Source organism: Somniosus microcephalus, chromosome 3 (genome assembly GCF_052327205.1).
Source record: "Somniosus microcephalus isolate GS21.2 chromosome 3, FLI_Smic_1.0, whole genome shotgun sequence".
NCBI classification, from domain to species: domain Eukaryota; kingdom Metazoa; phylum Chordata; class Chondrichthyes; order Squaliformes; family Somniosidae; genus Somniosus; species Somniosus microcephalus.
In genome coordinates this window covers 140421154-140443627 of record NC_140989.1, presented here as the reverse complement: position 1 = coordinate 140443627, position 22474 = coordinate 140421154, and the positions used below count along the sequence as shown (strand labels likewise).

General features: G+C 51.1%; 1 protein-coding gene across 1 annotated transcript in view; it reads left to right on the top strand.

Moving 5' to 3' along the window:
• The window catches only part of LOC147121439 (D-beta-hydroxybutyrate dehydrogenase, mitochondrial-like), a 496438-nt gene that overhangs the window by 134571 nt on the left and 339393 nt on the right, over positions 1 to 22474 (top strand). The gene's annotated exons all lie outside the window — the stretch shown is intronic.

Below are 22474 nucleotides of genomic sequence, written 5' to 3'. Positions count from 1 at the left end.
TTCTACCTCTTCTCACACATCCCATTCTACCTCTCCTCACACATCCCATTCTACCTGTCCTCACGTCCCATTGTACCTCTCCTCACACATCCCATTCTACCTCTCCTCACGTCCCATTCTACCTCTCCTCACATCCCATTCTACCTCTCCTCACACGTCCCATTCTACCTCCCCTCACACATCCCATTCTACCTCTCCTCTCACGTCCCATTCTACCTCTCCTCTCACGTCCCATTCCACCTCTCCTCACACTTCCCATTCTACCTCTCCTCACATATCCCATTCTACCTCTCCTCACACATCCCATTCTACCTCTCCTCTCACGTCCCATTCTACGTCTCCACACACACCCCATTCTATCTCTCCTCACACATCCCATTCTACCTCTCCTCACACTTCCCATTCTACCTCTCCTCACACATCCCATTCTACCTCTCCTCACACGTCCCATTCTACCTCTCCTCACACATCCCATTCTACCTCTCCTCACACACCCCATTCTACCTCTCCTCACACGTCACATTCTACCTCTCCTCACACATCCCATTCTACCTCTCCTCACACATCCCATTCTACCTGTCCTCACACATCCCATTCTACCTCTCCTCTCACGTCCCATTCTACCTCTCCTCACACATTCCATTCTACCTCTCCTCACACATCCCATTCTACCTCTCCTCTCACGTCCCATTCTACGTCTCCACACACACCCCATTCTACCTCTCCTCACATCCCATTCTACCATTCCTGACACATCCCATTCTACCTCTCCTCACACATCCCATTCTACCTCTGCTCACACATCCCATTCTACCTCTCCTCACACATCCCATTCTACCTCTCCTCACACATCCCATTCTACCTCTCCTCACACGTCCCATTCTACCTCTCCTCTCACGTCCCATTCTACCTCTCCTCACACTTCCCATTCTACCTCTCCTCACACATCCCATTCTACCTCTGCTCACACATCCCATTCTACCTCTCCTCTCGCATCCCATTCAACCTCTCCTCACACATCCCATTCTACCTCTCCTCTCGCATCCCATTCAACCTCTCCTCACACATCCCATTCTACATCTCCTCACACTTCCCATTCTACCTCTCCTCACACATCCCATTCTACCTCTCCTCACACTTCCCATTCTACCTATCCTCACACATCCCATTCTACCTCTCCTCACATCCCATTCTACCTCTCCTCACACATCCCATTCTACCTCTCCTCACACGTCCCATTCTACCTCTCCTCACATCCCATTCTACCTCTCCTCACACATCGCATTCTACATCTCCTAACACCTCCCATTCTACCTCTCCTCACATCCCATACTACCTCTCCTCACACACCCCATTCTACCTCTCCTCACGTCCCGTTCTACCTCTCCTCACACATCCCATTCTACCTCTCCTCACATCCCATTCTACCTCTCCTCACACATCCCATTCTACCTCTCCTCACACGTCCCGTTCTACCTCTCCTCACACATCCCATTCTACCTCTCCTCACATCCCATTCTACCTCTCCTCTCACGTCCCATTCTACCTCTCCTCACACTTCCCATTCTACCTCTCCTCACATATCCCATTCTACCTCTCCTCACACATCCCATTCTACCTCTCCTCACACATCCCATTCTACCTCTTCTCACACATCCCATTCTACCGCTCCTCACACATCCCATTCTACCTGTCCTCACGTCCCATTGTACCTCTCCTCACACATCCCATTCTACCTCTCCTCACGTCCCATTCTACCTCTCCTCACATCCCATTCTACCTCTCCTCACACGTCCCATTCTACCTCCCCTCACACATCCCATTCTACCTCTCCTCACACGTCCCGTTCTACCTCTCCTCTCACGTCCCATTCTACCTCTCCTCTCACGTCCCATTCCACCTCTCCTCACACTTCCCATTCTACCTCTCCTCACATATCCCATTCTACCTCTCCTCACACATCCCATTCTACCTCTCCTCTCACGTCCCATTCTACGTCTCCACACACACCCCATTCTATCTCTCCTCACACATCCCATTCTACCTCTCCTCACACATCCCATTCTACCTCTCCTCACACGTCCCATTCTACCTCTCCTCACATCCCATTCTACCTCTCCTCACACATCCCATTCTACCTCTCCTCACGTCCCATTCTACCTCTCCTCACACTTCCCATTCTACCTCTCCTCACACATCCCATTCTACCTCTCCTCACACATCCCATTCTACCTCTCCTCACACATCCCATTCTACCTCTCCTCTCACATCCCATTCTACCTCTCCTCACACATCCCATTCTACCTCTCCTCACACATCCCATTCTACCTCTCCTCTCACGTCCCATTCTACCTCTCCTCACACATCCCATTCTACCTCTCCTCTCACGTCCCATTCTACGTCTCCACACACACCCCATTCTACCTCTCCTCACACGTCCCATTCTATCTCTCCTCACACATCCCATTCTACCTCTCCTCACACATCCCATTCTACCTCTCCTCACACGTCCCATTCTACCTCTCCTCACATCCCATTCTACCTCTCCTCACACATCCCATTCTACCTCTCCTCACGTCCCATTCTACCTCTCCTCACACATCCCATTCTACCTCTCCTCACACATCCCATTCTACCTCTCCTCTCGCATCCCATTCTACCTCTCCTCACACATCCCATTCTACCTCTCCTCTCACGTCCCATTCTACCTCTCCTCACACGTCCCATTCTACCTCTCCTCTCACGTCCCATTCTACGTCTCCACACACACCCCATTCTACCTCTCCTCACATCCCATTCTACCATTCCTGACACAACCCATTCTACCTCTCCTCACACATCCCATTCTACCTCTCCTCACACATCCCATTCTACCTCTCCTCACACGCCCCATTCTACCTCTCCTCACACATCCCATTCTACCTCTCCTCACACATCCCATTCTACCTCTCCTCCCACATCCCAATGTACCTCTCCTCAAATCCCATTCTACCTCTCCTCACATCCCATTCTACCTCTCCTCACACGTCCCATTCTATCTCTCCTCACACATCCCATTCTACCTCTCCTCACATCCCATTCTACCTCTCCTCACACATCCCATTCTACCTCTCCTCACACATCCCATTCTACTTCTCCTCACACATCCCATTCTACCTCTCCTCTCACGTCCCATTCTACCTCTCCTCTCACGTCCCATTCTACCACTCCTCTCACTTCCCATTCTACCTCTCCTCTCACGTCCCATTCTACCTCTCCTCACACATCCCATTCTACCTCCCCTCACACATCCCATTCTACCTCTCCTCACACATCCCATTCTACCTCTCCTCACATCCCATTCTACCTCTCCTCACATCCCATTCTACCTCTCCTCACATGTCCCATGCAACCTCTCATCACACGTCCCATTCGACCTCTCCTCACACGTCCCATTCTACCTCTCCTCTCACGTCCCATTCTACCTCTCCTCACACGTCCCATTCTACCTCTCCTCACACGTCCCATTCTACCTCTCCTCACATCCCATTCTACCTCTCCTCACACGTCCCATTCTACCTCTCCTCACATGTCCCATTCTACCTCTCCTCACATCCCATTCTACCTCTCCTCACACGTCCCATTCTACCTCTCCTCACACGTCCCATTCTACCTCTCCTCACATCCCATTCTACCTCTCCTCACACGTCCCATTCTACCTCTCCTCACACGTCCCATTCTACCTCTCCTCACACATCCCATTCTACCTCTCCTCTCACATCCCATTCTCCCTCTACTCACACATCCCATTCTACCTCTCCTCACACGTCCCATTCTACCTCTCCTCACACATCCCATTCTACCTCTCCTCACACGTCCCATTCTACCTCTCCTCGCACATCCCATTCTACCTCTCCTCACACGTCCCATTCTACCTCTCCTCACACGCCCCATTCTACCTCTCCTCCCACATTCCATTCTACCTCTCCTCACACATCCCATTCTTCCTCTCCTCACACATCCCATTCTACCTCTCCTCTCACATCCCATTCTACCTCTCCTCTCACATCCCATTCTACCTCTCCTCACACATCCCATTCTACTTCTCCTCTCACATCCCATTCTACCTCTCCTCTCACATCCCATTCTACCTTTCCTCACACATCCCATTCTACCTCTCCTCACACATCCCATTCTACCTCTCCTCACACGTCCCATTCTACCTCTCCTCACACATCCCATTCTACCTCTCCTCACACGTCCCATTCTCCCTCTCCTCACACGTCCCATTCTACCTCTCCTCACACATCCCATTCTCCCTCTCCTCACACATCCCATTCTACCTCTCCTCACACTTCCCATTCTACCTCTCCTCACACATCCCATTCTACCTCTCCTCACACGTCCCATTCTACCTCTCCTCACACATCCCATTCTACCTCTCCTCACACACCCCATTCTACCTCTCCTCACACGTCCCATTCTATCTCTCCTCACACATCCCATTCTACCTCTCCTCACACATCCCATTCTACCTCTCCTCACACATCCCATTCTACCTCTCCTCACACGTCCCATTCTACCTCTCCTCACACGTCCCATTCTACCTCTCCTCTCACGTCCCATTCTTCGTCTCCACACACACCCCATTCTACCTCTCCTCACATCCCATTCTACCATTCCTGACACATCCCATTCTACCTCTCCTCACACATCCCATTCTACCTCTCCTCACACATCCCATTCTACCTCTCCTCACACGTCCCATTCTACCTCTCCTCACACATCCCATTCTACCTCTCCTCACACGTCCCATTCTACCTCTCCTCTCACGTCCCATTCTACCTCTCCTCACACTTCCCATTCTACCTCTCCTCACACATCCCATTCTACCTCTCCTCACACATCCCATTCTACCTCTCCTCTCGCATCCCATTCAACCTCTCCTCACACATCCCATTCTACCTCTCCTCTCACGTCCCATTCTACATCTCCTCACACTTCCCATTCTACCTATCCTCACACATCCCATTCTACCTCTCCTCACACGTCCCATTCTACCTCTCCTCACACTTCCCATTCAACCTATCCTCACACATCCCATTCTACCTCTCCTCACATCCCATTCTACCTCTCCTCACACATCCCATTCTACCTCTCCTCACACGTCCCATTCTACCTCTCCTCCCATCCCATTCTACCTCTCCTCACACATCGCATTCTACATCTCCTAACACCTCCCATTCTACCTCTCCTCACATCCCATACTACCTCTCCTCACACACCCCATTCTACCTCTCCTCACGTCCCGTTCTCCCTCTCCTCACACATCCCATTCTACCTCTCCTCACATCCCATTCTACCTCTCCTCACACATCCCATTCTACCTCTTCTCACACATCCCATTTTACCTCTCCTTACACATCCCATTCTACCTCTCCTCACGTCCCATTGTACCTCTCCTCACACATCCCATTCTACCTCTCCTCACGTCCCATTCTACCTCTCCTCACATCCCATTCTACCTCTCCTCACACGTCCCATTCTACCTCCCCTCACACATCCCATTCTACCTCTCCTCACACGTCCCGTTCTACCTCTCCTCTCACGTCCCATTCTACCTCTCCTCTCACGTCCCATTCCACCTCTCCTCACACTTCCCATTCTACCTCTACTCACATATCCCATTCTACCTCTCCTCACACATCCCATTCTACCTCTCCTCTCGCATCCCATTCTACCTCTCCTCACACATCCCATTCTACCTCTCCTCTCACGTCCCATTCTACCTCTGCTCACACATCCCATTCTACCTCTCCTCTCACGTCCCATTCTACGTCTCCACACACACCCCATTCTACCTCTCCTCACATCCCATTCTACCATTCCTGACACATCCCATTCTACCTCTCCTCACACATCCCATTCTACCTCACCTCACACATCCCATTCTACCTCTCCTCACACGTCCCATTCTACCTCTCCTCGCACATCCCATTCTACCTCTTCTCACACGTCCCATTCTACCTCTCCTCTCACGTCCCATTCTACATCTCCTAACACTTCCCATTCTACCTATCCTCACACATCCCATTCTACCTCTCCTCACACGTCCCATTCTACCTCTCCTCACACTTCCCATTCTACCTATCCTCACACATCCCATTCTACCTCTCCTCACATCCCATTCTACCTCTCCTCACACGTCCCATTCTACCTCTCCTCACATCCCATTCTACCTCTCCTCACACATCCCATTCTACCTCTCCTCACACGTCCCATTCTACCTCTCCTCACACATCCCATTCTACCTCTCCTCTCACATCCCATTCTACCTCTTCTCACACATCCCATTCTACCTCTCCTCACACGTCCCATTCTACCTCTCCTCACACATCCCATTCTACCTCTCCTCACACTTCCCATTCTACCTATCCTCACACATCCCATTCTACCTCTCCTCACATCCCATTCTACCGCTCCTCACACGTCCCATTCTACCTCTCCTCACATCCCATTCTACCTCTCCTCACACATCCCATTCTACCTCTCCTCACACGTCCCATTCTACCTCTCCTCACACATCCCATTCTACCTGTCCTCTCACATCCCATTCTACCTCTTCTCACACATCCCATTCTACCTCTCCTCACACGTCCCATTCTACCTCTCCTCACACATCCCATTCTACCTCTCCTCACACGTCCCATTCTACCTCTCCTCTCACATCCCATTCTACCTCTCCTCTCACGTCCCATTCTACCTCTCCTCACACATCTCATTCTACCTCTCCTCATATCCCATTCTACCTCTCCTCTCACATCCCATTCTACCTCTCCTCACACATCCCATTCTACCTCTCCTCACATCCCATTCTACCTCTCCTCACACATCCCATTCTACCTCTCCTCATATCCCATTCTACCTCTCCTCTCACGTCCCATTATACCTCTCCTCACATCCCATTCTACCTCTCCTCTCATGTCCCATTCTACCTCTGCTCTCACATCCCATTCTACCTCTCCTCACACGTCCCATTCTACCTCTCCTCTCATATCCCATTCTACCTCTCCTCTCACATCCCATTCTACCTCTCCTCACACGTCCCATTCTACCTCTCCTCACATCCCATTCTACCTCTCCTCTCACATCCCATTCTACCTCTCCTCACACGTCCCATTCTACCTCTCCTCTCACATCCCATTCTACCTCTCCTCTCACATCCCATTCTCCCTCTGCTCTCATATCCCATTCTACCTCTGCTCATACATCCCATTCTACCTCTCCTCACATCCCATTCTGCCTCCCCTCACACATCCCATTCTACCTCTCCTCACATCCCACTCTACCTCTCCTCACACCTCCCATTCTACCTCTCCTCACGTCCCATTCTACCTCTCCTCACGTCCCATTCTACATCTCCTCACATGTCCCATTCTACCTCTCCTCACACATCCCATTCTACCTCTCCTCACACATCCCATTCTACCTCTCCTCCCACATCCCATTCTACCTCTCCTCACATCCCATTCTACCTCTCCTCTCACACCCCATTCTACCTCTCCTCACACATCCCATTCTCCCTCTCCTCACACGTCCCATTCTACCTCTCCTCACACATCCCATTCTACCTCTCCTCACACATCCCATTCTACCTCTCCTCCCACATCCCATTCTACCTCTCCTCAAATCCCATTCTACCTCTCCTCACATCCCATTTTACCTCTCCTCACACGTCCCATTCTACCTCTCCTCACACATCCCATTCTACCTCTCCTCACACATCCCATTCTACCTCTCCTCACACGTCCCATTCTACCTCTCCTCACATCCCATTCTACCTCTCCTCACACACCCCATTCTACCGCTCCTCACGTCCCATTCTACCTCTCCTCACACATCCCATTCTACCTCTCCTCACACATCCCATTCTACCTCTCCTCACACATCCCATTCTACCTCTCCTCACACATCCCATTCTACCTCTCCTCACATCCCATTCTACCTCTCCTCACACATCCCATTCTACCTCTCCTCTCGCATCCCATTCTACCTCTCCTCACACATCCCATTCTACCTCTCCTCTCACGTCCCATTCTACCTCTCCTCACACATCCCATTCTACCTCTCCTCTCACGTCCCATTCTACGTCTCCACACACACCCCATTCTACCTCTCCTCACATCCCATTCTACCTCTCCTCACATGTCCCTTTCTACCTCTCCTCACACATCCCATTCTACCTCTCCTCACACTTCCAATTCTACCTCTCCTCACATATCCCATTCTACCTCTCCTCACACATCCCATTCTACCTCTCCTCTCGCATCCCATTCTACCTCTCCTCACACATCCCATTCTACCTCTCCTCTCACGTCCCATTCTACATCTCCTCACATTTCCCATTCTACCTATCCTCACACATCCCATTCTACCTCTCCTCACACGTCCCATTCTACCTCTCCTCACACTTCCCATTCTACCTATCCTCACACATCCCATTCTACCTCTCCTCACATCCCATTCTACCTCTCCTCACACATCCCATTCTACCTCTCCTCACACGTCCCATTCTACCACTCCTCACATCCCATTCTACCTCTCCTCACACATCGCATTCTACATCTCCAAACACCTCCCATTCTACCTCTCCTCACATCCCATACTACCTCTCCTCACACACCCCATTCTTCCTCTCCTCACGTCCCGTTCTACCTCTCCTCACACATCCCATTCTACCTCTCCTCACATCCCATTCTACCTCTCCTCACATATCCCATTCTACCTCTCCTCACACATCCCATTCTACCTCTCCTCACACATCCCATTCTACCTCTTCTCACACATCCCATTCTACCTCTCCTCACACATCCCATTCTACATCTCCTCACGTCCCATTGTACCTCTCCTTACACATCCCATTCTACCTCTCCTCACGTCCCATTCTACCTCTCCTCACATCCCATTCTACCTCTCCTCACACGTCCCATTCTACCTCCCCTCACACATCCCATTCTACCTCTCCTCACACGTCCCGTTCTACCTCTCCTCTCACGTCCCATTCTACCTCTCCTCTCACGTCCCATTCTACCTCTCCTCACACTTCCCATTCTACCTCTCCTCACATATCCCATTCTACCTCTCCTCACACATCCCATTCTACCTCTCCTCTCGCATCCCATTCTACCTCTCCTCACACATCCCATTCGACCTCTCCTCTCACGTCCCATTCTACCTCTCCTCACACATCCCATTCTACCTCTCCTCTCACGTCCCATTCTACGTCTCCACACACACCACATTCTACCTCTCCTCACATCCCATTCTACCATTCCTGACACATCCCATTCTACCTCTCCTCACACATCCCATTCTACCTCTCCTCACACATCCCATTCTACCTCTCCTCACATGTCCCATTCTACCTCTCCTCACACATCCCATTCTACCTCTCCTCACACGTCCCATTCTACCTCTCCTCACACTTCCAATTCTACCTCTGCTCACATATCCCATTCTACCTCTCCTCACACATCCCATTCTACCTCTCCTCTCGCATCCCATTCTACCTCTCCTCACACATCCCATTCTACCTCTCCTCTCACGTCCCATTCTACATCTCCTCACATTTCCCATTCTACCTATCCTCCCACATCCCATTCTACCTCTCCTCACACGTACCATTCGACCTCTCCTCACACTTCCCATTCTACCTATCCTCACACATCCCATTCTACCTCTCCTCACATCCCATTCTACCTCTCCTCACACATCCCATTCTACCTCTCCTCACACGTCCCATTCTACCACTCCTCACATCCCATTCTACCTCTCCTCACACATCGCATTCTACATCTCCAAACACCACCCATTCTACCTCTCCTCACATCCCATACTACCTCTCCTCACACACCCCATTCTACCTCTCCTCACGTCCCGTTCTACCTCTCCTCACACATCCCATTCTACCTCTCCTCACATCCCATTCTACCTCTCCTCACACATCCCATTCTACCCCTTCTCACACATCCCATTCTACCTCTCCTCACACATCCCATTCTACCTCTCCTCACGTCCCATTGTACCTCTCCTCACACATCCCATTCTACCTCTCTTCACGTCCCATTCTACCTCTCCTCACACATCCCATTGTACCTCCCCTCACACATCCCATTCTACCCCTCCTCACACATCCCATTCTACCTCTCCTCACATCCCATTCTACCTCTCCTCACATCCCATTCTACCTCTCCTCACAGGTCCCATGCTACCTCTTCTCACACATCCCATTCTACCTCTCCTCACACATCCCATTCTACCTCTCCTCACATCCCATTCTACCTCTCCTCACATCCCATTCTACCTCTCCTCTCACATGTCCCATTCTACCTCTCCTCACACGTCCCATTCTACCTCTCCTCTCACGTCCCATTCTACCTCTCCTCACATGTCCCATTCTACCTCTCCTCACATCCCATTCTACCTCTCCTCACACGTCCCATTCTACCTCTCCTCACACGTCCCATTCTACCTCTCCTCACATCCCATTCTACCTCTCCTCACACGTCCCATTCTACCTCTCCTCACATGTCCCATTCTACCTCTCCTCACATCCCATTCTACCTCTCCTCACGTCCCATTCTAACTCTCCTCACACATCCCATTCTACCTCTCCTCACACATCCCATTCTACCTCTCCTCACACATCCCATTCTACCTCTCCTCACACATCCCATTCTACCTCTCCTCACATCCCATTCTACCTCTCCTCACACATCCCATTCTACCTCTCCTCACACATCCCATTCTACCTCTCCTCACACATCCCATTCTACCTCTCCTCTCACGTCCCATTCTTCCTCTCCTCTCACGTCCCATTCTACCTCTCCTCTCACATCCCATTCTACCTCTCCTCTCACGTCCCATTCTACCTCTACTCTCACGTCCCATTCTACCTCTCCTCTCACATCCCATTCTACCTCTCCTCACGTCCCATTCTACCTCTCCTCACACATCCCATTCTACCTCTCCTCACACATCCCATTCTACCTCCCCTCACACATCCCATTCTACCTCTCCTCACACATCCCATTCTACCTCTCCTCACATCCCATTCTACCTCTCCTCACATCCCATTCTACCTCTCCTCACATGTCCCATGCTACCTCTCCTCACACATCCCATTCTACCTCTCCTCACACATCCCATTCGACCTCTCCTCACATCCCATTCTACCTCTCCTCACATCCCATTCTACCTCTCCTCTCACATGTCCCATTCTACCTCTCCTCACACGTCCCATTCTACCTCTCCTCACACGTCCCATTCTACCTCTCCTCTCACGTCCCATTCTACCTCTCCTCACATGTCCCATTCTACCTCTCCTCACATCCCATTCTACCTCTCCTCACACGTCCCATTCTACCTCTCCTCACACGTCCCATTCTACCTCTCCTCACATCCCATTCTACCTCTCCTCACACGTCCCATTCTACCTCTCCTCACATGTCCCATTCTACCTCTCCTCACATCCCATTCTACCTCTCCTCACACGTCCCATTCTACCTCTCCTCACACGTCCCATTCTACCTCTCCTCACATCCCATTCTACCTCTCCTCACACGTCCCATTCTACCTCTCCTCACACGTCCCATTCTACCTCTCCTCACACATCCCATTCTACCTCTCCTCTCACATCCCATTCTACCTCTACTCACACATCCCATTCTACCTCTCCTCACACGTCCCATTCTACCTCTCCTCACACATCCCATTCTACCTCTCCTCACACGTCCCATTCTACCTCTCCTCACATGTCCCATTCTACCTCTCCTCACACGTCCCATTCTACCTCTCCTCACACGCCCCATTCTACCTCTCCTCACACATCCCATTCTACCTCTCCTCACACGTCCCATTCTACCTCTCCTCACACGTCCCATTCTACCTCTCCTCACACGTCTCATTCTACCTCTCCTCACATCCCATTCTACATCTCCTCACACATCCCATTCTTCCTCTCCTCACACAACCCATTCTACCTCTCCTCTCACATCCCATTCTACCTCTCCTCTCACATCCCATTCTACCTCTCCTCACACATCCCATTCTACTTCTCCTCTCACATCCCATTCTACCTCTCCTCTCACATCCCATTCTACCTTTCCTCACACATCCCATTCTACCTCTCCTCACACATCCCATTCTACCTCTCCTCACACGTCCCATTCTACCTCTCCTCACACATCCCATTCTACCTCTCACCACACATCCCATTCTCCCTCTCCTCACACATCCCATTCTACCTCTCCTCACACATCCCATTCTCCCTCTCCTCACACATCCCATTCTACCTCTCCTCACACTTCCCATTCTACCTCTCTTCACACATCCCATTCTACCTCTCCTCACACGTCCCATTCTACCTCTCCTCACACATCCCATTCTACCTCTCCTCACACACCCCATTCTACCTCTCCTCACACGTCCCATTCTACCTCTCCTCACACATCCCATTCTACCTCTCCTCACACATCCCATTCTACCTCTCCTCACACATCCCATTCTACCTCTCCTCACAAGTCCCATTCTACCTCTCCTCACACATCCCATTCTACCTCTGCTCACACATCCCATTCTACCTCTTCTCTCACTTCCCATTCTACGTCTCCACACACACCCCATTCTACCTCTCCTCACATCCCATTCTACCATTCCTGACACATCCCATTCTACCTCTCCTCACACATCCCATTCTACCTCTCCTCACACATCCCATTCTACCTCTCCTCACACGTCCCATTCTACCTCTCCTCACACATCCCATTCTACCTCTCCTCACACGTCCCATTCTACCTCTCCTCTCACGTCCCATTCTACCTCGCCTCACACTTCCCATTCTACCTCTCCTCACATATCCCATTCTACCTCTCCTCACACATCCCATTCTACCTCTCCTCTCGCATCCCATTCTACCTCTCCTCACACATCCCATTCTACCTCTCCTCACACGTCCCATTCTACCTCTCCTCGCACATCCCATTCTACCTCTCCTCACACGTCCCATTCTACCTCTCCTCTCACGTCCCATTCTACATCTCCTAACACTTCCCATTCTACCTATCCTCACACATCCCATTCTACCTCTCCTCACACGTCCCATTCTACCTCTCCTCACACTTCCCATTCTACCTATCCTCACACTTCCCATTCTACCTCTCCTCACATCCCATTCGACCTCTCCTCACACGGCCCATTCTACCTCTCCTCACATCCCATTCTACCTCTCCTCACACATCCCATTCTACCTCTCCTCACACGTCCCATTCTACCTCTCCTCACACATCCCATTCTACCTCTCCTCTCACATCCCATTCTACCTCTTCTCACACATCCCATTCTACCTCTCCTCACACGTCCCATTCTACCTCTCCTCACACATCCCATTCTACCTCTCCTCACACTTCCCATTCTACCTATCCTCACACATCCCATTCTACCTCTCCTCACATCCCATTCTACCTCTCCTCACACGTCCCATTCTACCTCTCCTCACATCCCATTCTACCTCTCCTCACACATCCCATTCTACCTCTCCTCACACGTCCCATTCTACCTCTCCTCTCACATCCCATTCTACCTCTCCTCTCACATCCCATTCTACCTCTTCTCACACATCCCATTCTACCTCTCCTCACACGTCCCATTCTACCTCTCCTCACACATCCCATTCTACCTCTCCTCACACGTCCCATTCTACCTCTCCTCTCACATCCCATTCTACCTCTCCTCTCACGTCCCATTCTACCTCTCCTCACACATCTCATTCTACCTCTCCTCATATCCCATTCTACCTCTCCTCTCACATCCCATTCTACCTCTCCTCACACATCCCATTCTACCTCTCCTCACATCCCATTCTACCTCTCCTCACACATCCCATTCTACCTCTCCTCATATCCCATTCTACCTCTCCTCTCACGTCCCATTATACCTCTCCTCACATCCCATTCTACCTCTCCTCTCATGTCCCATTCTACCTCTGCTCTCACATCCCATTCTACCTCTCCTCACACGTCCCATTCTACCTCTCCTCTCATATCCCATTCTACCTCTCCTCTCACATCCCATTCTACCTCTCCTCACACGTCCCATTCTACCTCTCCTCACATCCCATTCTACCTCTCCTCTCACATCCCATTCTACCTCTCCTCACACGTCCCATTCTACCTCTCCTCTCACATCCCATTCTACCTCTCCTCTCACATCCCATTCTCCCTCTGCTCTCATATCCCATTCTACCTCTGCTCATACATCCCATTCTACCTCTCCTCACATCCCATTCTGCCTCCCCTCACACATCCCATTCTACCTCTCCTCACATCCCACTCTACCTCTCCTCACACCTCCCATTCTACCTCTCCTCACGTCCCATTCTACCTCTCCTCACGTCCCATTCTACATCTCCTCACATGTCCCATTCTACCTCTCCTCACACATCCCATTCTACCTCTCCTCACACATCCCATTCTACCTCTCCTCCCACATCCCATTCTACCTCTCCTCACATCCCATTCTACCTCTCCTCTCACACCCCATTCTACCTCTCCTCACACATCCCATTCTCCCTCTCCTCACACGTCCCATTCTACCTCTCCTCACACATCCCATTCTACCTCTCCTCACACATCCCATTCTACCTCTCCTCCCACATCCCATTCTACCTCTCCTCAAATCCCATTCTACCTCTCCTCACATCCCATTTTACCTCTCCTCACACGTCCCATTCTACCTCTCCTCACACATCCCATTCTACCTCTCCTCACACATCCCATTCTACCTCTCCTCACACGTCCCATTCTACCTCTCCTCACATCCCATTCTACCTCTCCTCACACACCCCATTCTACCGCTCCTCACGTCCCATTCTACCTCTCCTCACACATCCCATTCTACCTCTCCTCACACGTCCCATTCTACCTCTCCTCTCACGTCCCATTCTACCTCGCCTCACACTTCCCATTCTACCTCTCCTCACATATCCCATTCTACCTCTCCTCACACATCCCATTCTACCTCTCCTCTCGCATCCCATTCTACCTCTCCTCACACATCCCATTCTACCTCTCCTCACACGTCCCATTCTACCTCTCCTCGCACATCCCATTCTACCTCTCCTCACACGTCCCATTCTACCTCTCCTCTCACGTCCCATTCTACATCTCCTAACACTTCCCATTCTACCTATCCTCACACATCCCATTCTACCTCTCCTCACACGTCCCATTCTACCTCTCCTCACACTTCCCATTCTACCTATCCTCACACTTCCCATTCTACCTCTCCTCACATCCCATTCGACCTCTCCTCACACGTCCCATTCTACCTCTCCTCACATCCCATTCTACCTCTCCTCACACATCCCATTCTACCTCTCCTCACACGTCCCATTCTACCTCTCCTCACACATCCCATTCTACCTCTCCTCTCACATCCCATTCTACCTCTTCTCACACATCCCATTCTACCTCTCCTCACACGTCCCATTCTACCTCTCCTCACACATCCCATTCTACCTCTCCTCACACTTCCCATTCTACCTATCCTCACACATCCCATTCTACCTCTCCTCACATCCCATTCTACCTCTCCTCACACGTCCCATTCTACCTCTCCTCACATCCCATTCTACCTCTCCTCACACATCCCATTCTACCTCTCCTCACACGTCACATTCTACCTCTCCTCACACATCCCATTCTACCTCTCCTCTCACATCCCATTCTACCTCTTCTCACACATCCCATTCTACCTCTCCTCACACGTCCCATTCTACCTCTCCTCACACATCCCATTCTACCTCTCCTCACACGTCCCATTCTACCTCTCCTCTCACATCCCATTCTACCTCTCCTCTCACGTCCCATTCTACCTCTCCTCACACATCTCATTCTACCTCTCCTCATATCCCATTCTACCTCTCCTCTCACATCCCATTCTACCTCTCCTCACACATCCCATTCTACCTCTCCTCACATCCCATTCTACCTCTCCTCACACATCCCATTCTACCTCTCCTCATATCCCATTCTACCTCTCCTCTCACGTCCCATTATACCTCTCCTCACATCCCATTCTACCTCTCCTCACACGTCCCATTCTACCTCTCCTCTCATATCCCATTCTACCTCTCCTCTCACATCCCATTCTACCTCTCCTCACACGTCCCATTCTACCTCTCCTCACATCCCATTCTACCTCTCCTCTCACATCCCATTCTACCTCTCCTCACACGTCCCATTCTACCTCTCCTCTCACATCCCATTCTACCTCTCCTCTCACATCCCATTCTCCCTCTGCTCTCATATCCCATTCTACCTCTGCTCATACATCCCATTCTACCTCTCCTCACATCCCATTCTGCCTCCCCTCACACATCCCATTCTACCTCTCCTCACATCCCACTCTACCTCTCCTCACACCTCCCATTCTACCTCTCCTCACGTCCCATTCTACCTCTCCTCACGTCCCATTCTACATCTCCTCACATGTCCCATTCTACCTCTCCTCACACATCCCATTCTACCTCTCCTCACACATCCCATTCTACCTCTCCTCACACATCCCATTCTACCTCTCCTCACATCCCATTCTACCTCTCCTCTCACACCCCATTCTACCTCTCCTCACACATCCCATTCTCCCTCTCCTCACACGTCCCATTCTACCTCTCCTCACACATCCCATTCTACCTCTCCTCACACATCCCATTCTACCTCTCCTCCCACATCCCATTCTACCTCTCCTCAAATCCCATTCTACCTCTCCTCACATCCCATTTTACCTCTCCTCACACGTCCCATTCTACCTCTCCTCACACATCCCATTCTACCTCTCCTCACACATCCCATTCTACCTCTCCTCACACGTCCCATTCTACCTCTCCTCACATCCCATTCTACCTCTCCTCACACACCCCATTCTACCGCTCCTCACGTCCCATTCTACCTCTCCTCACACATCCCATTCTACCTCTCCTCACACATCCCATTCTACCTCTCCTCACACATCCCATTCTACCTCTCCTCACACATCCCATTCTACCTCTCCTCACACATCCCATTCTACCTCTCCTCACATCCCATTCTACCTCTCCTCACACATCCCATTCTACCTCTCCTCTCGCATCCCATTCTACCTCTCCTCACACATCCCATTCTACCTCTCCTCTCACGTCCCATTCTACCTCTCCTCACACATCCCATTCTACCTCTCCTCTCACGTCCCATTCTCCGTCTCCACACACACCCCATTCTACCTCTCCTCACATCCCATTCTACCATTCCTGACACATCCCATGCTACCTCTCCTCACACTTCCCATTCTACCTCTCCTCACACATCCCATTCTACCTCTCCTCACATGTCCCTTTCTACCTCTCCTCACACATCCCATTCTACCTCTCCTCACACGTCCCATTCTACCTCTCCTCACACTTCCAATTCTACCTCTCCTCACATATCCCATTCTACCTCTCCTCACACATCCCATTCTACCTCTCCTCTCGCATCCCATTCTACCTCTCCTCACACATCCCATTCTACCTCTCCTCACACGTCCCATTCTACCTCTCCTCACATCCCATTCTACCTCTCCTCACACATCCCATTCTACCTCTCCTCACACGTCACATTCTACCTCTCCTCACACATCCCATTCTACCTCTCCTCTCACATCCCATTCTACCTCTTCTCACACATCCCATTCTACCTCTCCTCACACGTCCCATTCTACCTCTCCTCACACATCCCATTCTACCTCTCCTCACACGTCCCATTCTACCTCTCCTCTCACGTCCCATTCTACCTCTCCTCACACATCTCATTCTACCTCTCCTCATATCCCATTCTACCTCTCCTCTCACATCCCATTCTACCTCTCCTCACACATCCCATTCTACCTCTCCTCACATCCCATTCTACCTCTCCTCACACGTCCCATTCTACCTCTCCTCACACATCCCATTCTACCTCTCCTCACACGTCCCATTCTACCTCTCCTCACATATCCCATTCTACCTCTCCTCACACATCCCATTCTACCTCTCCTCACACGCCCCATTCTACCTCTCCTCACACATCCCATTCTACCTCTCCTCACACGTCCCATTCTACCTCTCCTCACACGTCCCATTCTACCTCTCCTCACATCCCATTCTACATCTCCTCACACATCCCATTCTTCCTCTCCTCACACAACCCATTCTACCTCTCCTCTCACATCCCATTCTACCTCTCCTCTCACATCCCATTCTACCTCTCCTCACACATCCCATTCTACTTCTCCTCTCACATCCCATTCTACCTCTCCTCTCACATCCCATTCTACCTTTCCTCACACATCCCATTCTACCTCTCCTCACACATCCCATTCTACCTCTCCTCACACGTCCCATTCTACCTCTCCTCACACATCCCATTCTACCTCTCACCACACATCCCATTCTCCCTCTCCTCACACATTCCATTCTACCTCTGCTCACACATCCCATTCTCCCTCTCCTCACACATCCCATTCTACATCTCCTCACACTTCCCATTCTACCTCTCCTCACACATCCCATTCTACCTCTCCTCACACGTCCCATTCTACCTCTCCTCACACATCCCATTCTACCTCTCCTCACACGTCCCATTCTACCTCTCCTCACACGTCCCATTCTACCTCTCCTCACACACCCCATTCTACCTCTCCTCACACGTCCCATTCTACCTCTCCTCACACATCCCATTCTACCTCTCCTCACACATCCCATTCTACCTCTCCTCACACATCCCATTCTACCATTCCTGACACATCCCATTCTACCTCTCCTCACACATCCCATTCTACCTCTCCTCACACATCCCATTCTACCTCTCCTCACACTTCCCATTCTACGTCTCCTCACACATCCCATTCTACCTCTCCTCACACGTCCCATTCTACCTCTCCTCTCACGTCCCATTCTACCTCTCCTCACATATCCCATTCTACCTCTCCTCACACATCCCATTCTACCTCTCCTCTCGCATCCCATTCTACCTCTCCTCTCGCATCCCATTCTACCTCTCCTCACACATCCCATTCTACCTCTCCTCTCACGTCCCATTCTACCTCTCCTCACACTTCCCATTCTACCTATCCTCACACATCCCATTCTACCTCTCCTCACACGTCCCATTCTACCTCTCCTCACACTTCCCATTCTACCTATCCTCACACATCCCATTCTACCTCTCCTCACATCCCATTCTACCTCTCCTCACACATCCCATTCTACCTCTCCTCACACGTCCCATTCTACCTCTCCTCACATCCCATTCTACCTCTCCTCACACATCGCATTATACATCTCCTAACACCTCCCATTCTACCTCTCCTCACATCCCATACTACCTCTCCTCACACACCCCATTCTACCTCTCCTCACGTCCCGTTCTACCTCTCCTCACACATCCCATTCTACCTCTCCTCACATCCCATTCTACCTCTCCTCACACATCCCATTCTACCTCCCCTCACACATCCCATTCTACCTCTCCTCACACGTCCCGTTCTACCTCTCCTCTCACGTCCCATTCTACCTCTCCTCTCAAGTCCCATTCTACCTCTCCTCACACTTCCCATTCTACCTCTCCTCACATATCCCTTTCTACCTCTCCTCACATATCCCATTCTACCTCTCCTCACACATCCCATTCTACCTCTTCTCACACATCCCATTCTACCTCTCCTCACACATCCCATTCTACCTCTCCTCACGTCCCATTGTACCTCTCCTCACACATCCCATTCTACCTCTCCTCACGTCCCATTCTACCTCTCCTCACATCCCATTCTACCTCTCCTCACACGTCCCATTCTACCTCCCCTCACACATCCCATTCTACCTCTCCTCACACGTCCCGTTCTACCTCTCCTCTCACGTCCCATTCTACCTCTCCTCTCACGTCCCATTCTACCTCTCCTCACACTTCCCATTCTACCTCTCCTCACATATCCCATTCTACCTCTCCTCACACATCCCATTCTACCTCTCCTCTCGCATCCCATTCTACCTCTCCTCACACATCCCATTCTACCTCTCCTCTCACGTCCCATTCTACCTCTCCTCACACATCCCATTCTACCTCTCCTCTGACGTCCCATTCTACGTCTCCACACACACCCCATTCTACCTCTCCTCACATCCCATTCTACCATTCCTGACACATCCCATTCTACCTCTCCTCACACATCCCATTCTACCTCTCCTCACACATCCCATTCTACCTCTCCTCACACGTCCCATTCTACCTCTCCTCTCACGTCCCATTCTACCTCTCCTCACACTTCCCATTCTACCTCTCCTCACATATCCCATTCTACCTCTCCTCACACATCCCATTCTACCTCTCCTCTCGCATCCCATTCCACCTCTCCTCACACATCCCATTCTACCTCTCCTCTCACGTCCCATTCTACATCTCCTCACATTTCCCATTCTACCTATCCTCACACATCCCATTCTACCTCTCCTCAGACGTCCCATTCTACCTCTCCTCACACTTCCCATTCTACCTATCCTCAGACATCCCATTCTACCTCTCCTCACATCCCATTCTACCTCTCCTCACACATCCCATTCTACCTCTCCTCACACGTACCATTCTACCTCTCCTCACATCCCATTCTACCTCTCCTCACACATCGCATTCTACATCTCCAAACACCTCCCATTCTACCTCTCCTCACATCCCATACTACCTCTCCTCACACACCCCATTCTACCCCTCCTCACATCCCGTTCTACCTCTCCTCACACATCCCATTCTACCTCTCCTCACATCCCATTCTACCTCTCCTCACACATCCCATTCTACCTCTTCTCACACATCCCATTCTACCTCTCCTCACACATCCCATTCTACCTCTCCTCACGTCCCATTGTACCTCTCCCCACACATCCCATTCTACCTCTCCTCACGTCCCATTCTACCTCTCCTCACATCCCATTCTACCTCTCCTCACACGTCCCATTCTACCTCCCCTCACACATCCCATTCTACCTCTCCTCACACGTCCCGTTCTACCTCTCCTCTCACGTCCCATTCTACCTCTCCTCTCACGTCCCATTCTACCTCTCCTCACATCCCATTCTACCATTCCTGACACATCCCATTCTACCTCTCCTCACGCATCCCATTCTACCTCTCCTCACACGTCCCGTTCTACCTCTCCTCCCACGTCCCGTTCTACCTCTCCTCACACTTCCCATTCTATCTCTCCTCACACATCCCATTCTACCTCTCCTCACACATCCCATTCTACCTCTCCTCACATCCCATTCTACCTCTCCTCACACTTCCCATTCTACCTCTCCTCACGTCCCATTCTACCTCTCCTCACATCCCATTCTACCTCTCCTCACACGTCCCATTCCACCTGTCCTCACATCCCATTCTACCTCTCCTCACACATCCCATTCTACCTCTCCTCACACATCCCATTCTACCTCTCCTCACATCCCATTCTACCTCTCCTCACACGTCCCATTCTACCTCCCCTCACACATCCCATTCTACCTCCCCTCACACATCCCATTCTACCTCTCCTCACACATCCCATTCTACCTCTCCTCACACGTCCCATTCGACCTCTCCTCTCACGTCCCATTCTACCTCTCCTCACACTTCCCATTCTACCTCTCCTCACACATCGCATTCTACCTCTCCTCTCACATCCCATTCTACCTCTCCTCACACATCCCATTCTACATCTCCTCTCACGTCCCATTCTACCTCTCCTCTCACGTCCCATTGTACCTCTCCTCACGTCCCACTCTACCTCTCCTCACGTCCCATTCTACCTCTCCTCACACATCCCATTCTACCTCTCCTCACGTCCCATTCTACCTCTCCTCACGTCCCATTCTACCTCCCCTCACACATCCCATTCTACCTCTCCTCACACAACCCATTCTACCTCTCCTCACACATCCCATTCTACCTCTCCTCACACGTGCCATTCTACCTGTCCTCACAACCCATTCTACCTCTCCTCACACATCCCATTCTACCTCTCCTCACACATCCCATTCTACCTCTCCTCACATCCCATTCTACCTCTCCTCACGTCCCATTCTACCTCTCCTCACACATCCCATTCAACCTCTCCTCTCACATCCCATTCTACCTCTGCTCACACATCCCATTCTACCTCTCCTCACACATCCCATTCAACCTCTCCTCACATCCCATTCTACCTCTCCTCACACATCCCATTGTACCTCTCCTCACATCCCATTCTACCTCTCCTCACGCATCCCATTCTACCTCTCCTCACACGTCCCATTCTACCTCTCCTCAAGCCCCATTCTACCTCTCCTCACACATCCCATTCTACCTGTCCTCACATCCCATTCTACCTCTCCTCACACATCCCATTCTACCTCTCCTCACACATCCCATTCTAC